Genomic DNA, 12,788 nt, shown 5'->3' on the forward strand with positions numbered 1-12,788 from the left:
ACCCCCACCCCCAGCCCTACCCCCAGATGTGTGGGCACCCCGCTCCCCCCCACCCCAGGCTGTGTGGGCCCCCCCCAACACCCCCACCCCCGGATGTGTGGGCCCCCCCCCCACCATCCCCGGATGTGTGGGCCCCCTCACCCCCAGATTGGGCAGTACGGTAGCATTGTGGATAGCACAATTGCTTCACAGCTCCAGGGTCCCAGGTTCGATTCCGGCTTGGGTCACTGTCTGTGTGGAGTCTGCACATCCTCCCCGTGTGTGTGTGGGTTTCCTCTGGGTGCTCCAGTTTCCTCGCACAGTCCAAAGGTGTGCAGGTTAGGTGGATTGGCCATGATAAATTGCCCTTAGTGTCCAAAATTGCCCTTAGTGTTGGGTGGGGTTACTGGGTTATGGGGTTATGGGGATAGGGTGGAGGTGTTGACCTTGGGTAGGGTGCTCCGGTACAGACTCGATGGGCCGAATGGCCTCCTTCTGCACTGTAAATTCTATGATGTGTCGGACCATCCCACCCCCCCACACTGCCCGCAGATACGGCCGTGCCGCTCCCCCTCCCGGGCTCCCAACCCCCAACGCCGTCAAACCCCCCCCTCCCAGGGCCCGCTCCACGCCGCGACCCACCCCCTCCCGCAGCGTCAGCCAGCACGACTGGCTATGCTGCTTTATACCATGTTAGAACGGCGCCGGCGTGACCGGACTTTGGTCCGTCCGGCCCGGACAATCCCTGCTCCAGCGGAGAATCGCCGCTGCAACCGTTTTCGGTGATTCTCCAAATGGCTGGTGCCATGTGCGGGTGCCCATTTTGCCACGCATCGGAGAATGGCGTCCCGGCAGGAGGTGAGAGAATTCCGCCCATAATCTTTGTTTTCTACCTGTCAGGTCAATGTGTGCTGCTTCAGCGGATTCTACAGTTAGATTACCTCTTGTTGGAGATGGCCATTGCCTGGCACTCGTGTGGTGTGAATGTTACTTGCAAGTTATTAGCTCAAACTGAATGTTGTCCCAGTCTTGCTGCCTATGACCACAGACTGCTTTAATATTTGAGGAGTCATGAAAAGAGCTGAGCATTGTGCAATCATCAGCAAATATCTGCACTCCTGACCTTATACTGGAGGGAAAATCATTGATGAAGCAACTGAAGGTGGTTGGGCCTGGGGCAGTACCATGAGGAACTCTGGTAATGGTGCCCTGGACTAAGGTCATTGATGACCAGTGTGATGAACGGTTACTGTAACACTGTACCCTTGTCATCATGTAAGGTGATGCCCCCTTTAAGACCGGGCTTGGAACCCTGGGGAACTCCGCCTCCGGCTCCGCCCATCTGGGAGCCGTATATAAGGGGCCGCCTTGTGGGCGGCGTAGCTGTTAGCACACGTCTCGGCACCAGTCTAGTTCTTACTTTATTAAAGCCTTCTTTACCGTTTACACTCTAAGTGTCGTTATTGAGGGTACCACATTTTAATAAACTAAACTAGATTCAGGATGGATGCAGGCCTAAAACCAGAGAAGCTCAACCTGGAAGCACGGACACCGGAGGCAAAGGAAATTTTTAAATACTGGCTCCGATGCTTCGAGGCTTACCTGGACTCCAAAGAGACTCCCATCCTAGGGCCACGCAAGCTGCGTCTACTCCACGCCCGGGTGAGTCACAGAATCTCCACCACGCTCGAAAAGGCGACGACTTATGAAGAGGCGGTCGAGCTACTCCGCAAACGGTTCGTCAAGCCTATCAATGAGGTGCATGCCAGGCATCTGCTCTCTAAAGACCTCCAAGACACGCTAACGCTCACCTCCTCGCTGGAGGTGGCCCGACATAACTTGGCTACGTATCCCGCGGACTCTGTGAGCCCCCCCCGGACTTCCTCAGACTCAGCCATATTACGGGCCTGCGCCACGCGGTGACCCGCTCATCATGGGGCACACCGTGCTACTTCTGCGGGCAGGGCCAGCACCCACGCCCACGCTGCCCAACCCACGCCCACGTTGTCCAGCCCACTCCGCGATCTGCAGCGACTGCGGGTAGAAGGGGCATTTTGCTAGGGTTTGCCTGGCCAGACCCAGGGGCCAGAAGAACAAAGAACAGCCGGCCCGAAAATCAGGCTCTCAGGCCTGCAGGCCTCGCAATGCGGCTGCGCACCGACCCGACATGCCGCCTTGTGATGCGTCATCAGCCTCGTGCAAATCATGGGAGCGGCCATCTTGTTGGCGGCCATCTTCCCGACCCGACACGCGCAGCCAACGGCGGCGGCCATTTTCCGAGTCCGACTCGGCTGAGGACTCCGACTACCCGCGAGTGGGAGCGATCACCCTCGACCAAACTCGGCCAAAACACCTGCAGAACTCTATGATGCAGGTCCAGGCCAACGGGCGCGACACTGCATGCCTCTTCGACTCCGGGAGGACGGAGAGCTTTATCCATCCTGAAACGGTAAGGCGCTGCTCCCTGCGCACCCATCCTGCGTCCCAAACCATAGCCCTCGCATCCGGGTCCCACTCGGTACAAATCAAGGGGTACTGTATCTCTCGATCCAGGGCGCCAAGTACACCCGTTTCAAATTTTATATCCTTCCCCACCTCTGTGCCCCCCTGCTGCTCGGACTGGATTTCCAGTGCAGCCACCGAAGCCTGACACTGAAGTTCGGCGGACCCTTGCCCCCCCCTCACGGTATGCTGCCTTGCGACACTGAAAGTCGTACCCCCCTCGCTATTCGCGAACCTCACTCCCGACTGTAAGCCCGTCGCCACCAGGAGCCGGCAGTACAGTGCCCAAGATATGACTTTCATCAAGTCAGAGGTCCAGCGTTTACTGGGAGAGGGAGTCATCGAGGCTAGCAACAGCCCTCGAAGAGCACAAGTGGTGGTAGTCCGGTCCGGGGAGAAGAAACGGATGGTCGTGGATTATAGCCAGATCATAAACCGCTTCACGCAGCTCAATGCGTACCCCTTTCCTTGCATCACGGAAATGGTAAATCGGATCGCCCAATTCCGAGTCTTTTCCACGGTCAACCTCAAGTCCGCCTACCACCAGCTCCCCATCCGACCAAAAGACTTCCCCTATACTGCCTTCGAAGCAGCCGGCCGGCTCTTCCACTTCCTCAGGGTCCCCTTCGGCGTCACAAATGGGGTCTCCGTCTTTCAAAGGGCGATGGATCAAATGGTGGACTAGTACGGTTTGCGGGCTACATACCCATACTTGGACAATGTCACCATCTGCGGCCATGACCAGCAGGACCATGACGCTAACCTCGAAAAGTTCCTCCAGACCGCCCGAGCCCTTAACCTGACCTATAATGAGGAAAAATGCATTTTCCACACAAACCGGCTAGCCATCCTCGGCTATGTCGTGGAAAACGGGGTTCTAGTCCCGACCCCGACCGCATGCGCCCCCTTAAGGAATTCCCCCTCCCCGCAGCCTCAAGGCCCTCAAACGGTGCTTGGGGCTCTTCTCCTACTATGCCCAGTGGGTCCCCAAGTATGCGGACAAAGCCCGCCCACTCATAAAGACCACCACTTTTCCCCTCTCGGCTGAGGCTCGATTGGCCTTCAACCGCATCAAGGCCGATATCGTCAAGGCCGCTATGCACGCGGTGGAAAAAACTATCCCCTTCCAGGTAGAGAGCGATGCATCAGACATCGCCCTGGCTGCTACCCTCAATCAGACAGGTGGACCAGTAGCGTTCTTCTCCCGAACCCTCACCGCCTCCGAGATTCGACACTCTGCAGTCGAGAGGGAGACACAAGCCATTGTGGAGGCTGTGCGGCGCTGGAGGCACTAACTAGCCGGTAGGAGGTTCACCCTCGTCACTGACCAACGGTCGGTCGCCTATATGTTTGATAACACGCAACGGGGCAAAATAAAAAATGATAACATTTTGAGGTGGAGGATCGAACTCTCCACCTACACGTATGATATCAAGTATCGTCCAGCGGAGCTCAACGAGCCCCCAGATGCCCTGTCCCGCGGCACATGCGCCAACGCGCAGGACGACCGCCTGCAAGCCATCCACAATGACCTCTGCCACCCGGGGGTTACCCGGCTCGTCCATTTTACCAAGTCCCGCAACCTACCTTACTCAACCAAGTTGGTCAAGGCCATGATCAGGGCCTGCCAGGTCTGTGCGGAGTGCAAACCGCACTTCTACCGGCCAGACAAGGTTCGGCTCGTGAAGGCCTCGGGGCCCTTTGAGAGACTGAGCGTGGACTTCAAGGGGCCCCTCCGTCCACCAATCGTAATGCCTATTTCCCCATTAACGATAAGTTCTCCCTCTTCCCATTCGCCATTCCCTGCCCTGACATGACCTCAGCCAACGTGATTAAAGCACTGCACAGCATCTTCACTCTGTTCGGTTTCCTCGCTTATATCCACAGCGACCGGGGTACATCGTTCATGAGCGATGAACTGCATCAGTATCTGCTCAGCAAAGGCAAGGAGAACGACCAGTTATATTCCACGGGGAAACGGGCAAGTGGAGAGGGAGAACGCGACAGTGTGGAAGGCTGTCCTTCTGGCCCTACGGTCAAGAAGTCTCTGCACGGCCACGAATGAGACCCCTCACAACCGATTGTCTGTCTTCCCCAGGAAGTCTACCTCCGGGGTCGCGCTTCCACCTTGGCTGACGGCTCCGGGACCTGTTGTTCTCCGCAGGCAGACGAGGAGCCATAAAACAGACCCCCTAGTCGAAAAGGTCTGATTACTCCAAGCCAACCCTAGTTACGCCTACGTCGAGTACCCCGACGGCAGGCAAGATACGGTTTCCCTCCGGGATCTGGCACCCGCTGGATTCCCCACTACAGACGCCGCTTCCCACACCGCTCCCCTGCAGGACCCGGCACCCCCTACAACACACCCCCTCCCGGCCCCACTCCCCATTGGTGAGCACTTACCGCGCGCGCCCTTTAGCGCCCCCCCCTTTACACACCCCACCGGCGCTGGCACCACTCCCCCCGGCCCCGCCTATTCTCCCTGCGCCCCGTTCCCCTGCCCCGACCCGGACCGAAGCTCCGACCGCCATGCTCCCGGACGTACCCTCAACCAAGACGTCGGTGTCCATCGCACCACCGCCCGAACTGAGGTCGATGAGGATGATCCAGCCACCGAGACGGATGGACTTATGATGGCACTTCACCCCCGCCGGACTCTTTTTAAACAGGGGGTGAATGTGATGAACGGTTACTGTAGCACTGTACCCTTGTCATCATGTAAGGTGATGTCCCCTTTAAGACCGGGCTTGGAACCCTGGGGAACTCCGCCTCCGGCTCCGCCCATCTGGGAGCCGTATATAAGGGGCCGCCTCGGCATCAGTGTAGTTCTTAGGTTATTAAAGCCTTCTTTACTGTTTACACTCTAAGCGTCGTTATTGAGGATACCATAACCGGGAAATGTGGAATTATAATATTTTTATTTTGATAACACTGCCATATTTCTCACATACTGGAAATCAGGCTTGTAGGGGAGTGATTGGTATAATTGGATTAAGAAACAGAGACTACAAGGGTCCAAACATCAGTAAGAAATGGGTTTGATATGTTAATGAACAGAGTGAAGCAAGAGGAACTTGAAGTAGTTTTGAAGTGAGCTATTTTAGTTCAAAGGGCAAGGTATACAAGTTGTAAGATTGTAATTAAGTGAGGCAAAGTTTAGGGCGGCACAGTGATTAGCACTTGTGGGAAGTGCACCCGTCTCCAGCTCCTCAGAAACCGCGTTAGGGAACTGGAGCTGGAGCTGGATGAACTTCGGATCATTCGGGAGGCAGAGGTGGTCATAGGTAGAAGCTTCAGGGATGTAGTTACGCCGAAGAATAAAGATAGATGGGTGACGGTTAGAGGGGCTGGGAGGAAGCAGTCAGTACAGGGATCCCCTGTGGCCGTTCCCCTTAATAACAAGTATACCGCTTTGGATACTGTTGGGGTGGACAACTTACCAGGGGTAAGTCATGGGGTACAGGTCTCTGGCACAGAGTCTGTCCCTGTTGCTCAGAAGGGAAGGGGGGAGAGGAGTAGAGCATTAGTCATTGGGGACACCATAGTTAGGGGGATAGATAGGAGATTCTGGGGGAATGAGAGAGACTCGCGGTTGGTGTGTTGCCTCCCAGGTGCCAGGGTGCGTAATGTCTCGGATCGTGTTTTCGGGATCCTTAAGGGGGAGGGGGAGCAGCCCCAAGTCGTGGTCCACATAGGTACCAACGACAGAGGTAGGAAAAGGGATAGGGATGTAAGGCAGGAATTCAGGGAGCTAGTGTGGAAATCTAGATCTAGGACAAACAGAGTTATTATCTTTGGGTTGTTACCTGTGCCACGTGATAGCGAGACGAGGAATAGGGAAAGAGAGGAGTTGAACACGTGGCTATAGGGATGGTGATGGAGGGAGGGTTTCAGATTTCTGGATAATTGGGGCTCATTCTGGGGTTAGTGGGACCTCTGCAAACGGGATGGTCTACACCTGGACCAGAGGGGTACCAATATCCTGGGAGGGAAATTTGCTAATGCTCTTCGGGAGGGTTTAAACTAGTTCAGCAGGGGCTTGGGAACCAGAATTGTAGCTCCAGTATACAGGAGGTTGAGCGTAGTGAGGTTATGAGTAAGGTTTCAAAGTTGCAGGAGTGTATCGGCAGGCAGGAAGGTGGTTTAAAGTGTGTCTTCAATGCCAGGAGCATCCGGAATAAGGTGGGTGAACTTGCGGCATGGGTTGGTACCTGGGACTTCGATGTTGTGGCCATTTTGGAGACATGGATAGAGCAGGGACAGGAATGGTTGTTGCAGGTGCCGGGGTTTAGATATTTCAGTAAGCTCAGGGAAGGTGGTAAAAGAGGGGCAGGGGTAGCACTGTTAGTCAAGGACAATATTACGGTGGCAGAAAGGACGTTTGATGAGGACTCGTCTACTGAGATAGTATGCGCTGAGGTTAGAAACAGGAAAGGAGAGGTCACCCTGTTAGGGGTTTTCTATAGGCCTCCGAAAAGTTCCAGAGATGTAGAGGAAAGGATTGCAAAGATGATTCTGGATAGGAGCGAAAGCAGAGGGTAGTTGTTATGGAGGACTTTAACTTTCCAAATATTGACTGGAAACGCTACAGTTAGAGTACTTTAGATGGGTCTGATTTTGTCCAATGTGTGCAGGAGGGTTTCCTGACACAGTATGTAGATAGGCCATACTGGCGAGGCCATATTGGATTTGGTACTGGGTAATGAACCAGGACAGGTGTTAGATTTGGAGATAGGTGAACACTTTGGTGATAGTGACCACAATTCGATTACGTTTACTTTAGTGATGGAAAGGGATAGTTATATACCACAGGGCAAGAGTTATATCTGGGGGAAAGGCAATTATGATGCAATGAGGCAAGACTTAGGATGCATCGGATGGAGAGGAAAACTGCAGGGGATGGGCACAACGGAAATGTGGAGTTTGTTCAAGGAACAGCTACTGCGTGTCCTTGATCAGTATGTACCTATCAGGCAGGGAGGAAGTGGTCGAGCAAGGGAACCGTGGTTTACTAAAGCAGTCGAAACACTTGTCAAGGGGAAGAAGGAGGCTTATGTAAAGATGAGACATGAAGGTTCAGTTAGTGCGTTCCAGAGTTACAAGTTAGCTAGGAAGGACCTAAAGAGAGAGCTAAGAAGAGCCAGGAGGGGACATGAGAAGTCTTTGGCAGGTAGGATCAAGGATAACCCGAAAGCTTTCTATAGATCTTACAGGAATAAACGAATGACTAGGGTAAGAGTAGGGCCAGTCAAGGACAGTAGTGGGAAGTTGTGCTTGGAGTCCGAGGAGATAGGAGAGGTGCTAAATCAATATTTTTTGTCAGTATTCACACAGGAAAAAGACAATGTTGTCGAGGAGAATACTGAGATTGAGGCTACTAGACTAGAAGGGCTTGAGGTTCATAAGGAGGAGGTGTTAGCAATTCTGGAAAGTGTGAAAATAGATAAGTCCCCTGGGCCGGATGGGATTTATCCTAGGATTCTCTGGGAAGCTAGGGAGGAGATTTCTGAGCCTTTGGCTTTGATCTTTAAGTCATCTTTGTCTACAGGAATAGTGCCAGAAGACTGGAGGATAGCAAATGTTGTCCCCTTGTTCAAGAAGGGGAGTAGAGACAACCCCGGTAACTATAGACCAGTGAGCCTTACTTCTGTTATATGCAAAATATTGGAAAGGTTTATGAGAGATAGGATGTGTAATCATCTGGAAAGGAATAATTTGATTAGAGATAGTCAACACGGTTTTGTGAAGGGTAGGTCGTGCCTCACAAACCTTATTGAGTTCTTTGAGAAGGTGACCAAACAGGTGGATGAGGGTAAAGCAGTTGATGTGGTGTATATGGATTTCAGTAAAGCGTTTGATAAGGTTCCCCACGGTAGGCTACTGCAGAAAATACGGAGGCATGGGATTCAGGGTGTTTTAGCAGTTTGGATCAGAAATTGGCTAGCTGGAAGAAGGCAAAGGGTGGTGGTTGATGGGAAATGTGCAGACTAGAGTCCAGTTACTAGTGGTGTACCACAAGGATCTGTTTTGGGGCCACTGCTGTTTATCATTTTTATAAATGACCTGGAGGAGGGCGTAGAAGGATGGGTGAGTAAATTTGCAGATGACACTAAAGTCGGAGGAGTTGTGGACAGTGCCGAAGGATGTTACAAGTTACAGAGGGACATAGATAAGCTGCAGCGCTGGGCTGAGAGGTAGCAAATGGAGTTTAAAGCAGAAAAGTGTGAGGTGATTCATTTTGGAAGGAATAACAGGAAGACAGAGTACTGGGCTAATGGTAAGATTCTTGGCAGTGTGGATGAGCAGAGAGATCTTGGTGTCCATGTACATAGATCCCTGAAAGTTGCCACCCAGGTTGAGAGGGTTGTTCAGAAGGCGTACGGTGTGTTAGCTTTTATTGATAGAGGGATTGAGTTTTGGAGCCATGAGGTCATGTTGCAGCTGTACAAAACTCTAGTGCGGCCGCATTTGGAGTATTGCGTGCAATTCTGGTCGCCGCATTATAGGAAGGATGTGGAAGCATTTGAAAGGGTGCAGAGGAGTTTTACCAGAATGTTGCCTGGTATTGAGGGAAGATCTTATGAGGAAAGGCTGAGTGACTGAGGCTGTTTTCGTTAGAGAGAAGAAGGTTAAGAGGTGACTTAATTGAGGCATACAAGATGATCAGAGGATTAGATAGGGTGGACAGTGAGAGCCTTTTTCCTCGGATGGTGATGTCTAGCATGAGGGGACATAGCTTTAAATTGAGGGGAGATAGATATAAGACAGATGTCAGAGGTAGGTTCTTTACTCAGAGAGTAGTAAGGGCGTGGAATGCCCTGCCTGCAACAGTAGTGGACTCACCAAAACTAAGTGTATTCAAATAGTCACTGGATAGACATATGGACGATAAGGGAATAGTGTAGATGGGCTTTAGAGTGGTTTCACAGGTCGGCGCAGCATCGAGGGCCGAAGGGCCTGTTCTGCGCTGTTATGTTCTATGATGGTGTGGAGTTTGCACTTTCTCCCCGTGTCTGCGTGGGTTTCCTCCAGGTGCTCCAGTTTCCTCCCATTGTCCAGGGATGTGCAGGTTAGATGGATTGGCCATGCTAAATTGCCCCTTAGTGTCCCAAGATCTGAAGGTCAGGTGGGGTTACGGGGTAGCGCGGGGGTGTGGGCCTAGGTAGGGTACTCTTTCAGATGTTTGGTGTTGACTTGATGGGCCGAATTACCTCCTCCTGCACTGTAGTCATTCTATCATTCTATTCTTATTGTTTCAGCGATGAGAAACTTTAGTTATGAGGACAGATTGGAGAGGTTGCTACTTTTCTCCTTGGAGAGACGAAGGCTAGAGGAGATTTGAGGGGGCTGGACAGAGTAAGAGAATCAAGAATGAGAGGGCACAGATTTAAAGTGATTTGCTAAAGAAACAAATGTGATGTGAGGAAAAAGCTTTTACACGCAGTAAGTGGTTCAGATCTAGTATGCACTACCTGGCCTCCTTCTGTGAGTCAGTGCAGAAGGAGGCCATTCGGCCCATCAAATCTGCACAGACTTTGAAAGAGCGTTCTACTTAGTCTCATTCCCCTTATTCCCCAACTTTGCATGATCTTTCTTTTCAGATAGTAATCCAATTGCTCTTTTGAATACCTTGATAAAACCTGCCTCCACCACCCTCGGGAAGTTTGTTCCAGATTCCAACCACCTTCTGGGTGAAAGTATATTTTCTTACATCGTTTCTACTCTTTGTTTTGCCCATTATTTTGAATCTGTGCCCTCTAATTCCTGATTCTCTCTTGGGAAGGAACCGCTTCTCACTATTTACCCTGTCCATACCCCTCTGGATCTTAAATTCCTCTGTCAAATCTCCTCCCAGCCTTCTTTTCTCCAAGGAATCGAGTCCTAAACTCTACAATCTATCCTCATAGCTTCAGTTTTTTATCCCTGGAATCAGTTTGTTTGCTTCCACTTCTTTCCATGCTGCCACCGGAGACTTAGCAAAGATCTTGTAGTCAGCTGTGCATACATGCAGAAGACAGGTGACAGATAGATTATTTGCCAGGGGCTGCTAATCCTTGTGTGATGACCCTGCATGCGAGGAGAGGCAGATATAATTTATTCATTGGAATGTAAAAATGTTAGTATGAGCATGATTAAGCTGATCATATTTCATTAACTGCTGAAGTCAAGTGAAGATAATGTAGTCATGTTGGAGATTAATGCTGTCACCTTCTCAAATGCAAAGAACAAAGAACAGTACAGCACAGGAACAGGCCCTTTGGCCCCGCCAAGCCTGCACCGATCATGATGCCTGGCTAAACTGAAACCTTCTGTACTTCCGGGGGCCCCATCCCTCTCTTCCCATCCTATTCAGGATGCCTCTTAAACGTCGCTGTTGTATCTGCACTGCCCAACTCATCCTCTCTGATACTGAACGAGAAACATGCCACCAATATCTCATTTCTCCTCTTCCACTTTGCTCGGCTCCAACATCTATGGGTGTCCGGCTCCATGCCTCATACTTTCCCTCACATTCTGCTCTCTCTTTCCCTGAAAGGATGGCGCATGTGGTGAAAATTGGGGACATCAGATTACAAGTGGATTGGGGTGAATGGGAGTATGGATGGAGAAAGGAAAAGAGAGGATGAGCAAAGAAAGCAAACAATTTTGCAGAAACCTACGTGGGTGTGGCAAGTGATCTGAATGAATATGCTTGGCAAAAAAGAGTGACAGCTTGTGAACTATAGGATGTAGGTGACAGCAACTTCGCTCACCTTTTCTGACATGTTTAGGTTATTAAAACACTTCCTACACGGTATCCAAGTCTGCAATATGGCACTTCAGCTTTTAATTTCTTGAGTCGCTTCCCTCAATGCCTTCTTTATACTGTCTGCTGTTTTTCCCCCCATTGCTGGCAATTAGGATCTCCTTTCTTCTCCTTATTGCACCCAATAGTACATCCAGGGACACCTCAATAAATCTGGGCAACCTTTGCCTTTCTTCCCTCTGCTTCTACTTACTTCAACACAAAGTGCTAAACCTCCTCTTCCATTCAATCTGTGAAATGGGCCTTTAAATCGATGAGATAAAATCAAGTCACACATCAATTCAGACAAGACGCTGAGAAGCAGTGAACCGATGCTTTAATAAGCTAAATATGTGCCGACCTGTAGCTCCTCCCGCACTGCAGGGCTGACCCAGCTGGGCGGAGCCACAGGTGGAGCCAACAGCAGCACCAATAATAACATTCCAACAGTACAACAGCAACAACCAATAACAGAACAGCAATAACAATAAGTATATACAACAGTGGAGATAACAATACTAATAGAACAGTAGAACATATATACAACAGCCTTACGTAATCATACGTGGCTCACCACACACATCATGCCTGCTCATGCAGATTGGAGACAGAAACCTCAAAGCACGTGGGAAAATGCAAAGATATTCACTAGTATTGGCAAGGTAATCCCAGGTTGTGATAGGAGAGGTGTGACAGGATATCATCACATTGCGGGAAGGGTTCTGGATGGAGAAGCCCTGGGATGATGCAGGTGAAGTGTGGTAATACTGGGATGGCAGCGTTGGGAAGTGCGAAGATTGGGAACCGGGTTGTTAGAAATGTGAGTTCTATGAGGGCACCTTCATTAGCAAACGTGTAGTGATATAGATTGGCAATGGTGCCTCCATGTCTCATTTTTAAACTCCTTGGGCAGGATTCCTGTTGCCCGCTGCTGATATCATAATTGGCGATCGGGTGGAGAATCTATACCGACGCCCAAATTAGGGCTGGCGCCGGTCAGCCACAGATGTGGCATAATCGTGCCACGCACCGCATGCCGTGGGAACATCATTGGCGCATCGCCGTAAACCCTCCCGTGATGCTCTGCCATCGGGATGGGCCGAATTCCCGACTGCGCGGTTGACGTGTGATCTGAGTGGTTGGGAACCTAGCGTGGCGGCTGCGGACTGTGTCCAGCACCCTTTCCATCGGCTGGGAGCCGTGCCGCTGGTAGGGGGGGCTTCCGCGAGAGCTGGGGGGACTCGTTGGGGGTGGCCTGTGGGGTCGGGTCCAGGTACGGCCGGCGCCATGTTGTACGGTGCGACCGCTGCATGGTGTCGCCGTGTGCATGCGCGCCCACAGACCCGGCCATTCTCCAGCCGTTGTCGATGCGGGAGCCGGGAGTTTCACCTGCCGCCGCTGCTAGCCCCTCACTAGTCCTGGAATCGGTGAGAGTTCGGTGACGATTTTGGCGTCAAAAACGCCCGCAGTCTCTCCATTTCAGCCTGCACTTAACCGCTGAAACGGAGAATCAAACCCCTTA

The sequence above is a fragment of the Scyliorhinus torazame genome, chromosome 3 (genome assembly GCF_047496885.1).
Source record: "Scyliorhinus torazame isolate Kashiwa2021f chromosome 3, sScyTor2.1, whole genome shotgun sequence".
Classification (NCBI taxonomy): domain Eukaryota; kingdom Metazoa; phylum Chordata; class Chondrichthyes; order Carcharhiniformes; family Scyliorhinidae; genus Scyliorhinus; species Scyliorhinus torazame.